The sequence below is a fragment of the Oenanthe melanoleuca genome, chromosome 12, assembly GCF_029582105.1.
Source record: "Oenanthe melanoleuca isolate GR-GAL-2019-014 chromosome 12, OMel1.0, whole genome shotgun sequence".
Taxonomy (NCBI): Eukaryota; Metazoa; Chordata; class Aves; order Passeriformes; family Muscicapidae; genus Oenanthe; species Oenanthe melanoleuca.
The window spans coordinates 6,709,219-6,728,378 of NC_079346.1; positions in this window are offsets into that span (position 1 = coordinate 6,709,219).

Here is a 19,160-nt window from a genome sequence, read left to right on the forward strand (position 1 = left end):
TTGGTCACAGCCCCTATCAAAGCCTTTGTAGGACTTGATCCATGTTTTCTCATACAAGAGAGCTCTAATTATTCCACTGTTTATGGCAACCCATTCCCATGTCCTAACCAAACTAGAAATACTGAGAACATACCAGGTGTTTTGACAGCTGTATCCCAAAGCACTTGGAAATTCAGGTATAATATATATGGTACAATGAATAATCTGGGATGAACAAACCCCCAAAGTATAATATAAATGAAAAAGAAACATCAGAATACCTTGCTACATGAGCCAGTAAAATGAAATTCAGCCCAAACCTCCTTGAAATCAGTGAGTCTTCTTATGGATATAATGAATAGGCTTTTAATCAGATTGTGAGTGAACCTCTGTGGCTGATGGATGTCAGAAAAAGGTTTCCTAATTAGAAAATTAGGAGAAAAAGAAATCCAGCTTCAAATATCTTCCCACAATTAACTCTTCCATGCCACTATACAATGTAAAAAAGTATTTCTGATATTTAATAAGTACTTAACATAAAGCTACAAGTAACTTTTAAGGAAAATATGTCATCACAAGCTCAGCTCTGCATGTCACTGTAAGCTATTTGTCACCTTAGATAATGACTTCTGATCCTGTTAGCCTGTGAGGATATAACAGGCAGATAATACTCTTAGGGCATATCTCCTTAAAAATAAACAAACTCCAATAAAGGTCCATCTTTATTATGTGGTAGAGGACTCTCTGTATGCACAACAAAAATTCCAGGTTTAAATGGCCACATGGTACTATAATTCTGGTCATATTCAGATCCCTTTGCTGGTGGCATTTGCAGTGCAGATAAGAATGACTGGCAATTACTACTTTCATGTAATTATTATATCAGTAAACATATTCTTTCAGCTTTTTATTTCCTGATATCATAGTCAGTGGTGTCACCATGAATTTGCAAACACAAAAACACTTTCAATTCTGTTCAGTTTCTCAAACATAAAAAATTCCTTGAGCCTCTCAAGCTGCCAGTGTGCAGGAGGTCTTTAGTCATGCATTCCAATTTATTCCTATGCACAATGTAATTCCCAATCCTATTGCTCCTTACATTTCCTAAGGATCAAGGCAAGGAGACTACAGCTGACAGAGAGAAAGGCAGAGAGAAAAGCACCAGGCACAAGGGTGATGCACAGATGGTGCCTGTGCTCTGATATCCTGCAATCATCCATCTCTCAGTCCATTATAAAATTCTTCTGCTTCACTTTGTTCTCAGGACCAGGGGACACAGAGCACATGACAAAAATGGATGAGAAGTTGATTTCCAAAAGGGTATGGAATACCAGGGCAACCTTAAAAACTTGTGATTTTAAAAAATTCTTTGGACAGGAGATAACCCTCCTTCATGCATTTCAGCCTTTAACTTGGTTCTTGATTGTTCCAGGAAGAGAAAGGAAATAATAAATGTATGAAATGTTCCTTTCAGTGACATATATGTTCCTTAAAGAATTTGTGAGTAAATTGGCTAGAATTATCTTCAAATGCTGCAGTCCTGGCACACATTATGACACGTCGTGGCTGGCCTGACCCACAGGCAGAAAAGCTTCTTCAGAGCTTTGCCATTAATTACAGGATGAGGATAATAAAAAGCAGAGAAGGATGAGTTCTACTCTCCTTTGAGAGACCTGAGTCATTCACTTGGCTGCCTCAGCCAGGATGGAGAGGTGTTACACAAAGAGTTTGGCTTTTCACATGGAGCTTGGTGTTTTATTAGCTACAGTAAAGACACATTTTTGCTTTCCTTGTTCTTTCAGTCGGATGTGGTGGTGGGTGGACAGGCTGAGGCTCTGACCAGAATCAGGTCAGCCAGGATCTCTGTGATACAGCACTCCAGCCTTGCCTACACAGGCTTTATCTGAGGTGATTTACTTCCCATTTTCAGAGGGCTGAGGAGTTCTGTGTGAACCAATGTACCTCTGGCAGCAGCAGGCTGGCACTGCTGTCTCAGCAGGACCAAAACTGGAGAGATAAGGCATCAGTGTGGCAGGATGCCTGTCAGCAAGGGATTCTCCAGACACTCACCATGTATAGGACTCAGTCCAAGAACTCCAGGAATCAGAAAATCAACTAAACATGATTGTGAAACATTATCTGATACTCCCTGTCAACAATTCAGTGGTGTTCCATTCACTCTGCATCAGTCCTAAAGGGCTCTCTTTTCAGTCCTCAAAAAACTATGCATGTCACTGGGAAGTTCAGGGGAAGCTGATGTATTCATGAGACTTCCCAGAAGTTTAATCAACGACTCCTACAGCCTTGGGATGGAAATACAGCTGTTAATATTTCCTCCCAAGCTTTTTGTTTGGGTTTGTTTGGGTTTTTTTCCTTTTTATCGCAAGAGAACTATTTGAGCATGGCTTGTCAGCAAGAGAAGAATCTTGCACTCAGTTACCACTTCACCATTATTTTACAAAGTACAGGTTTACGATGTATCCACCAGTGATTGCACAATCCCAACAACAAAAGCTGTGTGATTAGGTAAAGTAAGGAAGGGCTGGGATTAAATATCTCCTTAATTCTGGTTTTAACACAGAAGCTGTATGAGTGAAGAGAGAGAATAGCATCATATGATTTTAAACCTGAGACAATTCACGACTCAGTGAAATCTCTTTGACTTTATTTATTGGCATTTAAATCATAGCAGTGTTAAACTAAAGCATTTGTCCAGCAGAAACTGAGCAAAGAGCCCAAGCCATTCAGTGAGATATTGGCTAATGCATCCATTTAATCCCCATTTGTTCAGCTCAGCCCTGTGGGGAGCCCTTTGTGTCTGTATGGATTCCATGGGGGTTTTGTGTCCTTCGTTCCTGTTTTATCTCAGGAGCTGTGGTTAGGCAAGGTCTGCACTGCCCTGAAGGACTGCTGGCACTAAGGGCTCTGGGAAGAACTTCATGGCTGTGCCCAGGTTTTACATTAAGGTCTCCTTAACCTCTGCAGAGGAAAGGAGTTTGTCTAGCCAGCACTGCTGTGTGCTGGGGCTGTGAAGGATCTGCAACCACATCCAAAGTTCAGTAGCTGCTTTATTTGTCCTGCCATGCTAATGCCTTGTCTTGACAACAGCACAATTTACTTGCAATTATTTCTATGGAAAAAGTGGAGTGGTTGATAATTCAAAGGAGGAATTGTTTCAGTTTGGGCACCTTCATTCCATGCAGTTTCCAGCTGCTCAGCAGATTATTATTTTGCATTTTAACCTTTACATCCTTCTTCAGATACCATTGTATCCAAAAGAAAATGCTTTGAAAGAACTTGCAGACCTAAGCTGGGTGAGAGGCTTTAAGTAATGTAAAGCTGTTAAAGAACAAAGAGTTCATTATGTAGGTTTAAAACTGTTCATTTATTTGCAACCAGATTGTTATAGAAAAATCTGCCAAAGAACATTCATATATATCACTGCCTGAGTAGCCCTTACAGGGGAGGGTTTTTGTTTTAATATTGCATCACTAAAGCAATCCCAAGCAACCCATAAATGCAACAAGATTCCTAAGTACTCTCACCAGATTGAAATCTGGAAATGAAAACTGTAAATTCAATGCATTATACACATTTATACACATTTGATTTTACTTTAGGAAACATTGCTTTTTTTCCTGGGATAAACAGCATATTTCAGCTATTTATTTACAATGTAAACATTTATAAACTGGTAGCTATGAATCAGGCTGTTGTTTTTTCATTGTCTTTAACATTTGATTACTTCAAGAGGTGTTTTGTTCTAGATATGAAGCAAAGCTGAGGTCTATACTACCCTGAACATTTGTAAAGTTGAATAAAATTTTTTCTTAAATACACCAAAAAAAATGGGTCAGAAGCTGCCTACTGCCATAAATTTCTGGAAGTATCTTATATGGCAAAACATCAGAACTTGGATACAGCAGAACTTGCCACAGCAGGCAGGGTTTGGGACAGACCTGTGGCTGAGGTAGATCAGGCAGTTTCCTTGGTGGCCTCACACTCCCCAAGGAGAACAACTCCAAAAGTTCCCTATTCTAGAGACAGCACAGATCAGGTTCTAATAGTACATTATTTATTTGTAATTTTGTTACCTCAAGCAGCCATTAGTTGTGCATTAGGTAACCTGCTTTCTCTGCAGTTCTGCCATCTATTAGGCACTTCTCAAGATGAATATTTATCATTACTGATGTGTTTTCCAGTGGTTATTAATATTGCTGTGCTTATTTTGTGTATGATGAATTTTGTGTATTATGAATTTGTGTATGAGCCCCTGGGGTCGGACTAGGCAAGGTCTAGCATGAAATGTCTGTGAGCTGCATGTTTTTCAAATGCTGCCCACCCTTTGCTGTGCCTCTGAGGGTCTTTGAGGGCTGAGAAAATCCTGCCCTGATGCATTCTCTGCCCAAGAGAAAAAAGCTTCCCACTTTGCACAGATGCTGGCCACCAGGATGACTGAAGGGCATCTTCAGACTGAAGGATTTCTCCAGCATTAACCAGTTCAGCAGCCAAAATGCAGTGTGGAGATGCCCATCCAGGCCTGGCCTTTGGCAGCTATTCCCTGCCCTTTGCCAACCCAACAGTAGGATACTGCACCCAGATTTCTGATCAATTAGCTCCCCAGAATTGATCTTGGCTCTTTCCCTGGGTGCTGTTTCAGCCAAAGCTGCAGCAGAGCCCAAGATTCTGAACAAAATGAAGTCTGGCTGCTGACATGGCATCAAGTAGCAACTTGGCCACCACAGCTGGGAACAGATTTCTTTTTTTCTTTACTTTTACTTACTCAGCAAGAGGAATGGTTATCAGTCTTGTCTGTGCATTCCTCTCTGTCTGCAGCCACAGCTCAGAGAAATTTCTGAGCATCCCAGCTGAGAATGACTTCCAGCTCAAGCAGGCTCAGTGCATGAGACCAATTTTTGATGGGGGTGAGCAGCCACAGGTGCCTCACCCAGGGTACATCCCTGGTCTGGAACAACTCAGAGGGTGCCCAGCCAGGATGATGAAGATCATTTAGGTGTTCATTTAGATCTTAGTCTACAAGGTGCCTCACTTGTGTGAGGTTTTTCCTTATTTAACATTAGTTAAATTATGGGATCTTGTTCTGAGCATAACAATTTTATATAACATCTCATTTCAGGGGGTTGCCTTGTTTTTTTTGTAAAAAGGAACATCACCTAGGAATCCTCCACTGTGGACCCTAGGTTAATTGCAATGGCTCTTGGTGTGACTTAGCTAACAGCAAACTAAGCCATGAGCCCATCAGGACAATATTTCACTTAAACACCTCTTTTGTTAGTCCTGCCTGAGGCTTGCTTTGGCTGATTTGGCACTTTCTTTTTGGAATACAAAAAAATATCAAAAATGAGGAAACTGCAGGAAAAAAAAGAGAGGAAGCCAATTCATCAAGGACATAGTAAATGCATACCAGCAATTTCCCACATTAACACTTCTCTATTTGATATATTCTGATGTTAAATATAAAGACAACTCCCTAAATACTATTCCTTATTACCTCACAAATGTATATCTTATAAAAATTTAGAACTATCTCTATTCCTAATACTTTTACAGGAAAATCTGACAGACACTTATTTTGATAAATGCTTAGTCTTCATTACAAACCATCAATACCAAGGAAAGTCCTGCTTTCAAGAGGAAAGGAAAAAATTACTTTTTGGTCCTAAGTTACCAAAAATGTGTTGATTTTCCAGCCTTCACTGCCATGAATCATCTTGACAGTGTCCCTCAAACCCAACTGAAGCCAGGTCAAGCAAAACATATAACAGCAAATGTAATTTCCTTGGGAGGTGATTGACAGAACTGAGCACTGCTATTTGTTCTCCTTTTTCTCTTTCCCTTACCAGATGGACAAAGTGCTTTTGTGCTCTTAGCTGGATTCTTTGCATGGCCATGATCTGTCACACAGGGGAAGCAGTCACTGAACATCTTGGTGTGCTTTCCTTTGTACTTTTTCCTACAATGATGCATGAGGAAAACAATGCTTGAAGAACTTCAGGTCAGAACATGAGCTGTGAGACCTCATCTTTCCAGCACAGTCAAAATGTTCTGTTCTCCTTGGCTTAATGAGTAAAACAGGAAAGCCCTCTAGGATTCAGACACTGCCCTATCTCATGCCCTCTTTAGAGAGCTTATGGATTTCCATGAGCTACCAGTTTCACATTCTACTGAACAGTTTTCAAATGTTTAAAACTACTACAAAAATACAAATTTGAGCAACAAATGACCAGTACATGTAATTATGAGACCAAGTGCCTGCACCCCTAGCCCCGACTGCATGCCAAGAGAGACACTGCAGAGGATCACTGTTAGATGACACAGGTGCTCACAACAGGATTTTTTTTGAGCATTTTTCTGGCAGCAAAATTAAGACATGGCTGATGAGCACATGGCTGGGCTTTGGCCACATCATTACCTCTTCCAAAGAGTATCCACATTCCTGGTCCTGGGCTGCCACTTTCAGCCTATTGCAGGCTCAGCCAGTTGGGTATCCATGGCTTATGATCAGACAAGTGTGTCATTTTCACTCTATTTGTATCTTCCCCATCATCAATATATAGAAGAATAAATAAGTCTGTCAGTTAGTTTCAGAGTGGAAAACGTTTTGTTCCAGCACCTTTCCATCCTTAAGGAGATTAGAGTAGGCATATTATTTTTTATTCAGTGTATGAGGTTAAAAGACAAATTAAAATAATAAAATGTTCCAAATGAGATTACAATACATGGATTTGGTTTATTTAATTTGATTTCTATGACTGGAATATTAAATCGATTTGACTAATCACATACTTAACAGGGCAGTGAATTATTCACAGGAAAGTTTGAATTGCAGTTAATTCAGCCTTCTGCAAACCCCAGTGAAACTTGTTTTCATGGGGAGCTGCCCAGAGACCCAGGTTTAGGTCCTCTGGCATTTGGTGGTTCAGAGCCCTGCAGGTATAAGCACCTGATGTGAAACTGCAAATTCCCAAAAGGAATTATCCTGCCTCACAGAATTATGCAGATACTGGGTGTGGTTATCTTCTGGCTGAATAAAAAATAGCATCTTATGTATCAACACACTCTCAGTGCTTTTTGAAGTTGAAAGTAGCAGATGCTCAGCTCTGCTGAAAATTCAAGTGGTTTTATCCTCCGCCCAGACAGTCCGGCACAAAACAGCTCCTTGTGGTAACAGAGACAGATTTCAGTCTTTTTAGGGAAGGCCAAGCCCTTCCTGCTCCATGCCTGATACATCCCACTCCAGCTTTCCTCTGCACCGTCGGCGTTGCAAGACCCTCCGGTTTTGTTGTGCTACATGGGAAAGCGACAAATAAAGCAGGCAAGTTCTGCAGCTCCAATTTTAGCAGTACTTTCACAGTTACTATTGTGTTAGAGCTCCACATGACACAAAGAAATCTAGTAGGTCAGCAGCTTGGAAATAGAGTCTAATTTTATATTTCAGCAAGTTATATAAGCATTTGCTAATCACTTTTCTTAATAGAACCTGTTTTTTTCTCTAAAGCGAGTTAAATCTTTCTCCTAGAAAAGAAAAACACACACAGTGCTTGAAAGGTCCCTTAAAGATAAAACCAGAATTACTCATTATTGCCCTTTCTAAAGAAGATTTCCAAGAAATTTTCACAGGCTACATCAATATTTAAAAATAAAATCAAGTGTTATGTTTGAAAACATGGTGAGGAATGTGTTGGGTTTTAAGTTGCACAAGATGATAATGTTAGCACCTCTACCAACAAAATCTCTGAAGCACTTGTAAAGACCCAGCTAAATTAACAGGAAGTTTTTGTTTTCTGCATTTCATGTTGTAAAAGTAGTTTCACTGTCCTTTGCTGTGACTTCACTGGAGCTGAACCAGTAACCAATTTGCCAGCTATAAAGGGGAGGTGAACATTTTAAAAAGCCTTTGGTTTTCACTCTACTTGCATGAATAATTCGTGGAATTGCTTTTGGAAAATATGTTAAATTCTGTGATGTATCTTCAGTCAATGGGATAAAATACCCCTCAGGACAATGAGATGTCTGCTACTGGCTGGAGGGTGAAGCAACAGACTTTACTCAGTGTGGCAGGACTGGAAAGGTACAAATCTCTTTTTCTTTATGAGAGATCAACTCAGGCGGAGCAGGAGGATGATCATAGAGTGGCTGGGCAGAAAAGGCAGAGGGCTGCACTTTTATACACACTGGTGGTGTGGAAGTCATGATGAACACAAGTTGTCATTTCATTTAATAGTGAATTTAAAAGGTGAATTTATAGATTATAAAGAACCAGCTGTTTAAGAACTATTAATCTTACATTACAGCTTAACAACTCAAAAGCTTGTTTCAACATCACAGTTAATAGTTGCCTATACTGCAGCCTATTGATGGGCTTTAATAACCATCAATACCAGACACTTGCTGCCTGGCTGTGCTTTCAGCTACAGGATTTAGCTTTGAGCTACAGGATGAGCAACATGCCCAGTGAGCCAGCTTTCATCCAGTATTAGTATCTTTCTTAGAGATCTTCATTACAGCCTGCTCATTGCAAACTACAGAGCAGAGGTTGCTGAATGTTTCCTTCTGCCATGGCCCTGTGAAGCAGGACATGTTATCTTTCTAGTTCAGTAATTCTGTTGCTTGCAGGCTTGGCTGAGCAAAAATGCTGCTCTCCTCCTCCCTTTGTACCTCTGCTGTCATTAAGGACTTTCAAACCCTTGCACCACTGCTGACACATCTGGCTGCCTTCACTTGTTTTATAGATTTCTCTCTTTCCTCGAGGTTTCTGAGTCTATTTAATTAAACATCTTTGTTCGTTTGCTCAGCTTGATAATTAAGTCCTTTTATTTTAACCATCTTTCTTCAAACACAGAATTCATATGCATGAAAGACAGCTCCCAGAAGTGAGGAAAGGAAGCTACTGAGTGCTTTGGCCACATTGCCAGCAATGAAAAATTTAGTTTTTGATTGACTTGCAGATACCCTTTGGGAGTCATCAATCAAGAAAAAAACTGTTAAAACAGTGAAAAAAAATTCTACCCAGGCCTTCATTTCAACTAATGAATTATTTATGTGACTTTACTAGAGATAACTGACATTATTGTTATACCTTCACCTTTTTCAGAAAGAAAAACTGCCCTTTCCAGAACATTCTGATTGTTCTCATCCTTCCATTTTGCTCAGCTTTTCCTTCTCCAAGAGATCTTTAGTCTGTGCTACCTTATGTCTTGTGGAGCTGATATCCCAGAGCTCAGTGGTCATGAACTTATCTGCCTTCATCTGAAAATGAAATTTTCACAACAAACTACACACAATAAGCAGACCTCAATATCTGAATAGATATTACTGATATTACCACTATCAGAGTCCATCCTTCACTAATGCAAAACTTTTCAATATCTTGCTGTCTGAAGAGGGGTTTAAAATGAGTCTGAGCAATAGTTAATCTTCTCCTGAGGTCTCCAGACCTACTGTGGGACTCCTCATTGGAATTCAGCCTGCATCCATCACTTAATTTCCTAACCAGATGAAGCACGGTGGTTTCTGGCCTGCCTGGCTCTGGGGCTTTCCCTGCAGCAGCAGCCTGGGCATTAAAAAAAATAAAAATACCATGACATCTTTTTTAGCCCAACACATTTTTATTAGAATTGATAAAACATACACAGTTCAATAGATGGAGACTAATTGTCTGAAAAATATCTAGGTGGTAGTGGTGATAAAACTATACACATTTCCACTTTTTATGCTTAGCATTATTGGTGTAGCTATGAATCACCTCCAAATGGGTTGGGAAAACTAGTATGGCTCCTGCAGGCAAAGATTTTAGCTGGATGTGTAAAGGTCCTCTGTGGTTTATGGTTTTCTGGGAAATATTTGTATCAGTGTTATTTTTACCACGCTGAGTACACAGAAAATATGAGCAATAACAGGCATCACACTGGGGCTGATAAAAATTAACTTCAATCCATGCTTACCACAGATGACAAAGAGAATTTATGAAGAAGACCTCTGATTTATGGTGAACAATTCTATCCTTGGGAAAGTGGAGAATTAATAATATCCAGAGAAACTGTACAGATTTAAACCCGTGGTGATATAAATCAAGGGACAGGGCTGCAGATCCAGAGGGGGAGACCTGAAGGGAAGAGGTCAGACAGCTTCAAACCAGCAGCCACAGCTAAATCCAGCAGGGTCTGCAAATCAGAAGAGGTTCGTGACCTAAAGCCTACAGGAATACCACAACAGCTGGGATGTGGCAAGTCAGTCTGCATTTCTTTTCCCTTGCCATGGGTAGCCTGGAAAATTAGTCTACATTTGGGACTAAAGCTGTGACACCAGCCCATGCTGGGAAATGAAGCAGGCTAGGAAGTAGTTCAAATATTCTCTTCTGTAAATCATAATATTTAAAAGATATTTTATTTAATTCTTTACATTTTACCTTCTTTCTCCCTCCATTTCTCACTTCTTCCATTCTTTAATTTGTTCCTTATTAAACACATATAAAATCTTGCCTTCATAAAAACATTAACACCTCTTCATACAATTTGTAAAATTTTTCTCAACCCTGAAGATGGCAAGTTCATATTTCATTTTTTGTGGTGCTTTATAATACCTAGCTGGCTTGATGAATCTTTGTGCCACAGAGTAAACTGAAATCAAACCAGGCTACACTCAGGAAATTACACCTGGTGGAAAGATTGTTGTTTGATGGGAGTTAAGTAAATTACTGTCATGGTTTGTGCTTTTCCTATAAAGCAGGTTAGTTACCAGGGTCCTTTTGTGTGGGAAATAGGAGAGGTACAAAACTCCCAGAAAGCAAATCTCAGAATAAAGAAATGCAAGAAAGCTGGGGATGCAAAGTCAGGAAATAATAAAGCTATGTGCTGCCTGGAGATAGGCCTTAAAAATATGTTAAGCAAGATAGTAGAAGTATCTGAGCTTAATAATGAAGCTTTACCCATTGTTTTAAACCAATACAAGTAAGCACTGTTAGAAGCAAGAGGTATGTGTAAGGTTACTAATTGGCTAGGGCAAACACTTGTCAGCTTTTAATACTATTTTTGGTTAAAAAGCTTTTAAAAGACTATGTAGCTAAGAACAACTTGTCTGCTGTTGCAAGAGGCTGAAGCTGTTTCCTTCTCCCTTGTTTGGTTCTGTAAAATGAGGCTGATGGCTGTGATGGAATAAAGGCTTTGAGACAGCTGCTCCAACAGACCCATCCTATTGTTTGTATATGGATATATGTAAATAAAAGAGAAAAAAATATCCCAAAACCAACACCAGTGCACACACCATGTCAGCCTAGTGACACAGCAGGGATGTGTTTGCCTTGGGTGTTAACTGGGGTGGGCATCAGTCACCTGCCCAGTGGCAGCAGGTGGGAGGATGCAAGGGGCAGACAGGATGATGTCTGCAGCCTTTTTACTGTGCTGGGTAAATTCTGTGGTGCATCACCTCTATCCTCACTCCAGTGGAGCTCCTCCACCTGGGCAAGGCTGGGAAAACCTCAAAAAGCCACACTCACTGGAGATTGGAAAACACTTCAATTTTATGTTTTTTTTTTTTGTTTTTGTTTTTTTTTTTTTTTTTTTTTTTTTTTTTAAGAATGCTCATTGCTGTAGTCCAGCTTGTGATAGAAGATGATGGCAGTACTTCTGGATGATCAACATGGCTTCTTGCACATTCCTGATGAGCAAAAAGCCCAAGCCTGTTATGCAAGTGCTGCTTTAAATTCACGAAGTTAAATTGTTTCATGTTTGTGTTTGGAGAGGCAAAGCACTAAATAATGTATTTCAAAAGGGAAGCTAAGTTTACATTCAGGTATTTCAATGATAAAAATATTTTATTATACAATATGATTAAATTTTTACTCATGAAGCTCTTCCTTCACCATCTCAGCATCTCTTTTACCTCTTTTGTAATTCAAGCTCTCAGCTCATACTCCTCTGGGAAATGTATGGTCCTTTTTTTTAAACAGGGAGAACTCTTTAAAAAGCATTCTGCCTCCACTTCTTTGACTCTTACCTGTAACTGATATAAATAGAGGTATAATTAGACATTAAAAAATCAACACATTAAGCTTCTTAATTAATTATGATTTGCCTATTGATTTAATGTCCTCATAAATTATTTTGCAGATGTGATTGCCTTTTCCACACATAATTGCATTGTCTATCCTATAGAGGTTTTCCAAAGAGTTCTGTAAAGCTGAAGGTACTTGCTAATTGTAATAACAACCAATTCACAAAACAGGCATTTGCACTATGCTTTCTTGCTCATAACTTCCCAATCTGCAGGCAATTTACAAAATCCCTTAAACTGTCTATTTGCACCTCAGGCTTTTTAGAAACCCCACAACCCCAGCTATAAATGTCTTAAAAATCAAATATGTAGACTTATGTATCATATTCCATGGCAAAAACTTTTGTATCTCACAATTTTAGGTGTAGTATTTTGGCTCAAATGTTTCCATAACTCAGGGCATAGTTTAAATTCGTTAGATCACAGCTACCCATAGCTACCTAAAAGCATCACTACTGAATTTCAGGCTATTTCCCAATGCCTTAGGAAACAACAGGCCTGATTATCCCCATTCAGAGGACAGCAATATTCCCTGGGAGGATACACACAGCATCCATCAATGAAGACTACTAATTTACAGGGCACATATTCCTGCCACCTGATATTGCAGAGTTTTGTGATGAGTGATTAACTTTAAACAGCTTGATAATCAAGAGCAGATTAGGAGGGAGTGGGTTTGTGGTGTTGCATCATGTAGCCTCTCTTCTCAGCCCTTTTCCCAGTAATAGGTGGCCCAATGGGTGTCTCCTGTGGCCATGCTGTGCTCACAGAAGGGTGGGTGAAGGGGCAGGGAAGGAGGCAGCACTTATGGAGGTGTGGGGGAACTGTCCCCACCTCCTGGTGCTTCTCGTTTGGTGTTCTCCATGCCCCATGCTGGGCTGCAGAATCTGAACCTCTATCATGGCTCACATAAATGGGGGCTCCTTTGCCAAGCTGCCAAGAGACCCACCCCCTCACCTCTTGAGAGCTGCTCCCAAAGACCAGCAGCTGTCAGGTATGTGCCCCAGCAGGACCTGGCACCATCCAGGATCTGACAACAAAGCCATTCAGTGGGAGGCTCTGTGCCAACCCAGTTAACACATGGAATTCACACACTGTTGGGTTGTTTGCACTACTTGACAGGGAGTTTGCTTTATGCAGCTCTTTGGATGCCTTTTGTGGGCCTTTGAACACCTCCCAGGGAAGGGAAGTCCCACCTTTGCCCTGCTGAATTGGGTGGTGCAGGCAAATTCAGGTGGTTGCTTTCTCACAAATAAGGCTCCACCTCCAAGAGCACAATGATAGCCCATAGCACTGATCTAGGGGAGTGGAAGAGCCATAGTAATATCTGTTACCACTGGAGGTTCCCTCTATTATGCTTTGTGTTTCTCTTTTCTGCTTGTAAGAATGCATAGTTTAAAGATGAGAAACTTTTGAAAATTTTTCATTCAAATTCTTTCTATTTCACTTTTCCCCCTCCTCATTTCCAAGATTGTGTAGGTTTGCTGAACCCTTTCTTCTTCCAGCTGATCCCTTCTGCATCTGCAGTGCTATCTTAGCAGGAAAATCCTCCTCCTCACATCCTCCTCCTCTTTCTCTGCAATGTTCAGAAACCACAGTTGTGGGCAGGACTCATTGCACTGAGGTTCGTGGGCATTTTCTGTGGTAGGAGTTATTTCTGAAACTAATTATCTTATCAGCTCTTTTTGACAGGATTCATTTGGTGTGTGCTGAAAGTAAACAAAGAGCAAAAGCTCTGAACTTTTAGAGAGAAGTCAAATTGGGGTTCAAGCCCAGGTAACTCCTCTACTGCATGGAATGTCCCCACCATTCCCCTGCACTTTGGAGCAGCTCCTCCTCTGGCACCTGCCTTCTCTCCAATTGCTGTGCAAAATGTGCAAATGTTATTTTCCTTTCTGCTGTCAGCTTTTTGCTCCACATCATCTACTACTTCAAAAACCGCTTTGAAAAAGGAACTCTGATGTCTGCTTTCAGATGAAAAATGACAATCCCTGGGTAACCTGTTCAAGAACATTGATGGGGGAGCTGTAATTTCAGGATGGCATCTTTCCCTCTACAGTCATGAGATTTATTGCAGATGAATGGAACAACTGAGAAGTAATTTCTTACTCACAAGTTCCAATAGATAAGCAAGGAAATGCCCTGATAGTCCATTGAGGATCTACATTAGATGTTAATTTGTGTGAGTGCTTTCACAGCAGTGTATCTGCCTTCATCCTGGCACGAAAAAATACCTTCATAAGCATACTTTTCCAGGAAATCTCAGAGGGTTACTTTATTTCATTTTGGTTTTGTAAGATCTGATGGTTTCTCTTCTTTAAGGTAAACTAATGTGTTCAAACTATTTTTTTTTTTTTAAGCCCTGCATATTTATATGCCTTTAGATAAGGCTATAGGCACCCATGTGCAGAGGAAGGAATGCCATTCTTGCTCTCTTCCTGCAGCAGGGCACTCAGGGGAAAACAGAGAAATGGAAATTAAGCCTAGAAGTGTAATGGTGCCAGAAGATACTTGTGAGCATGTGGGTACCCACAGGGGCTGTTGCACATCACATCCAACCAGCAGCACATGTGGCATCTTTCAATTCAACCTTGTGGATTTCCCCAACTTTTCACCTAGGTCTATGTCCTTTCAAATATGTTGAAAAAAGCTTTTGACAAAGAAATTGTGCCCAAAGAGTATGCAGGTTTTTTTGCTGTTTAGAAATATATATTTTCTCTTAAGAGGCTATGATCTGCCAGTTGATTTTGCTGAAGAGCTGATTGTTGTAGAGATAAAGCTCCATGGCACACAGGACACAATGAAAATGCTGGCAGCCTTTGAACATGGTGCCATTTGTGCCAGAGTTACGATAAATGCTCTGAAAAACACTTCCAGTTATTTTAATTTACTTTTTCTCTGCATCCCTGAACTCTGATCACTTGCAAATTGAAGTGCTCTTAAAAACTTTAAGTACTCCATTAATTTTAAATTGCTCTAAACTCTGCAAGCCCAGAAACCCAGAGCACTCTTGAAAATCTGTAGTGCTGCAATTACTTCGAATCACTCCAAAAATGTGGGTTCAAAATCCATTTTGTGTGTTTATTTTTTATTTTCACATTTTCCCTTGCAGTGCAACAAACACAGCGGAGAAATAAATTCTTCAACCCACTAGGAAAAAAACCACATCATTCTAAGAACAAGTCTTCATCCAAGCTGTTAAAATAAAAAAGGAGCAACTTTGAGAAAACTTAATAACGCAGAAGGGTTGCCAGAAAATGTGTGTCTTTTCACACTCCTATCCACACTAAATCTTAGATGCAGGCATCTAAAAGTTTGAGATGAGCAACCCAAGAGATTGGCCAGTGCACTGGTCTGGCTGGGAGCTGTACATATTTTTGTTACATATACCAGACACCCCCTCTGTGGGAGCTGGACCCATCCCAGACTCCCCACTGTGCACATCAGGCTCCTGGGCTGGTCTGACAATGAAGAGCTGGTTCTCTCCCCTGTCCCTGAGGAGTTTTGTGCTCCCCCACAAACTCCTGCTTCCTCAGCACAGCAAGGGTGGTGTTCAGATAAGCTGCTTTCAGCTAATATCTCATCAAAAGGAAATAGCCTTTTGGCAAGGCGTGGGAGGAGCAGCAGCGCTGCCTCCATGGAGGACACATCACTGTGATCCTCAGCTGCTGGAGCAGAGTTGGGGATGACTAATGTCTAATAAAGCAGCACAACAGGTTTGGCCCCCTGGTAAAGCCTTTGATTTCAGCGGTGGCAACTGACAGATGAAACTAAGAAATGCTTCACACGCTCAGTAAAGATGTCTGAGCAAATAGAAACTTTAAACTGACTTTTCCGTGGAAATAGGATGTGAAATAATAGCTGTGCTGGAAAGATTTTTGGGGATCTTTGTTAAGTCATTTGTTTTACATTTGTTTTCCCAGAATTTTTTAAATACAAAAGATAATTCAGTCACAGAAACAAATAATTCAGCATCTTTAAAAAATAGAAAGTATCGGATAATTCCTTCCAAGAAACAGTATCAAGTATTTAGGTTTTCCTTCTTTCTAAAGTAAATGTTTCCATCACAAGTTTGTGGCCTCCCCTGAGGCTGGAGCAATGCAACACTTTCATCTTCAGTCAAAACAACCATCATATTTTTGCAACTGTTCCTGTCACAGGTAAATCTGCTGCTTAGAAGGGCTCTACTTTTAGGCTCTGATCTCTCTGTTATGTTCAGCTAGGGGCAAGGAATTAAAATTCTAAAGATTATTTTTTATCTCTCTGGGGAGGTTTTCACTTGAGGAGCTCAGCATCCTTGCTTGCCTTTGTCCCAGCCTTAATTACATGAATACATGACTTTGAGCCAGCGTGTCCTGCAGTGTCCCCGTGGCTGTGACCAGGAAAGGATGTGCCATCAGAGGATCCTCTGGGGAACCCTGCATGGGATGGCATGGACCAAACAAAATGCCATTTAGCGTTGTTTTTTGGAAGGACTAGCAGCAGTCCCAGCTGGCTCTGGGGTGCAGAGGTTTGGTGTATCTCATGGGGACACTGTCCCTGCTCCCTGTGACCACCAGTGCCCAGTTACACAGGGAGCACAGCAATTCCCCAGTGAGGTAAGAGCACTGGCAGCTGGGTCCGTGCAGTTTCTCATTACTACTTCTTTATTAATGCCATATAACCAGTCAGCCCACAGGTGAATAATAATGGCTCTTATTGCCCTTTTCCTCCTCCATCCCCACAGCAGATGCACCAGTTTAAATGTCCTTTTGTCAATCACCACGTATACTCCAAGACAGCAAGGGTGTCACCTCTGCATGGGTCTTGTCCCCTCACTGCCTGGCTCTGTGCTGGCACCTAGCACGAGAGCTGCTTGGAGGGAAATGTATCCTAAAACATTTTAGCCATCATTGCCTACTAATAACCAAAAATCCATCATTACTGTATGGAAGCTGAATGAAGAATCATTACATGTGCCAGCTACTAAGTGATGCATGATGAAGTTCAGCAGTTGATCATGGAAGAGATTAAACTACTCTATGAAACACAGAGGAAGGGGAAAGACAGAAGAATCTGCCTAGACTAAACTAAGCCCTTTCCAAGAGATGAGACACAGGTTTTGTTGTACCGAAGTAACTTATAAAAAAGAAAACCATTGGACTTTATGCTGGAATAAAATAGAGGTCTTGGTTCAATAGATGGAATCCTATCTGATAGCAGTGGTTGCAGTCTCAGGCTGTGCCAACAATCTAATAAAAGATGCTGTTTTCCAGTGCAAAGCCTGATGAAAACATTTTCACTGCCAGTGGATCCACTTCAGCACTTAGGAGTGCTCTCAGTGTCCAGTGTTTCAGAGACAATTGTCTCAGGCTCCCCTGCATTAGCCCTTTAGCCATTTTATACCTAATTACCCCTCCTCAGACCCAGCTCTCTCTCTCAGAAACTGATCTTCTGGGCACAGCTCCACCACATCCTCATTCTTGCCAAGCACAAGAGCCCCAATCCCTTTCAGCACTGACTTTACCTATAACTAAAAGAAAATGTGTGTGGTTTCATCATGTTTGGCTAAGCAGAGCACCTGCCTCTGCATCAGGGACCTCTCCTTTCCACTGCTCACTTCTTGCTCCATCATGGATCAGTGGCCAGCCAGATCTGACAGGGTTTCATGTAGTTTTTTCCAGGTATCAGTAAAACTGCCTTCCTTGAGACCAAGCAGTGATTTCTGTGGAGATTCCACTTGAAACATACCCACATTGACTGGTCTTGCAGAGGTAATTGTTTAGCTCATATTTGATTCACTTTGTTTGCTGTGTTGATTTTGTACTGAACTGGCTTCTTGAACATTATGTTGTGGAATGCCAAGTCAAATATTTTACAGAAGCTTAAATCAACACTATTCCCTTTACTGAGCAAAATTGTAATCTCATTATTAAAAAAAAACAAACTAGTCAGTTTTAGAAGATCTATTCCTGTTGATGGGCATTAATGATATTATCCCTTCCTATTTTTTTAATTTCTGCAGTTGTTTCTCATTTTCTGGGATCCATTATCTCCACAGGATCAGAACTCAGCAGGTATCCAAACCATTCAACTTTCCCTTAAATAGCATCTTTTCTTCCCTTGTTGTAATTTTCCAGTACTCCATGACCACTGCAAAACCAGCATGAGCAGGCCAGAAAAAAACCCTATAAGTTCTCCTCAAAACACTTTTTTGCAAATTATTTACACTTCTGATTAGAAGATGTTGAGCTATTGTAACTGTTGCTTTCTATCCTCTGAACTTAACTTCTGCTGTTATGCAAATTGTTGTATCATTATCTGGTGGGAATGTATCATTTGTGGTTGTTTTTCTCCTAGATTCAGAACAGGAGCATTTGTTCATTAAAAACATTTGCCTTTCTGCATAATTGTTTTCATTTCTATAATTTCAATATGGTAATAGTTCAAAGACATCATTTGGTTTATCTTCATCACTAATAAATTTTAAAGACTTCCTTACTGCTCTTTTCTCTGTAACCATAGCCTGTTTCTTGTATTCTTTTCCTTTGCTTATCTAATTTTTCCAGTTTCTAATATCCAAATTACAGTAATTGCAACATTGCCTTTTTCTGTTTGCTTTCCATTTGGAAGCAAACATTGCTCTTTTCATTGTTTCTCTGACACATTCCTTTTCTGTAACCATCTCAGGTATCCTTTGCCAGCAAGGCTCTCCAAGGCTTCAGCTGCAGCAGCCTCCAAATGTATTTGTGTGTCTTCTGAGTTCTATTTCAAACTTTTCTCTGGTGTATCATTGTCTTGCACTGGGAATCTGACTTTTTCATAGTACCAAATGAATGTGTGACATAGTTTTTTCCCACTTTCCACAGGTAATGATCAACTGTTGATCTTGGGCCCCTGGAGGAATGGCTACATCTCTGTTCTTCAGTCAATTCCTCTCTACTGAAAGCAAATATTATCTTGTTGTATCCCACTTGTTTTTGCATTAGCTGAAACGAACTCTAGAGATTTGGGATGCTGGCAGGTGCACAGAAATACCTGAGTTTGGGCAGCCCTCCCTAGGCACTTTCTCACTTCCACTTCCTTCAGATGAGTACCCTGAGCTGCACACATTTGCTGGATTGGGAGAA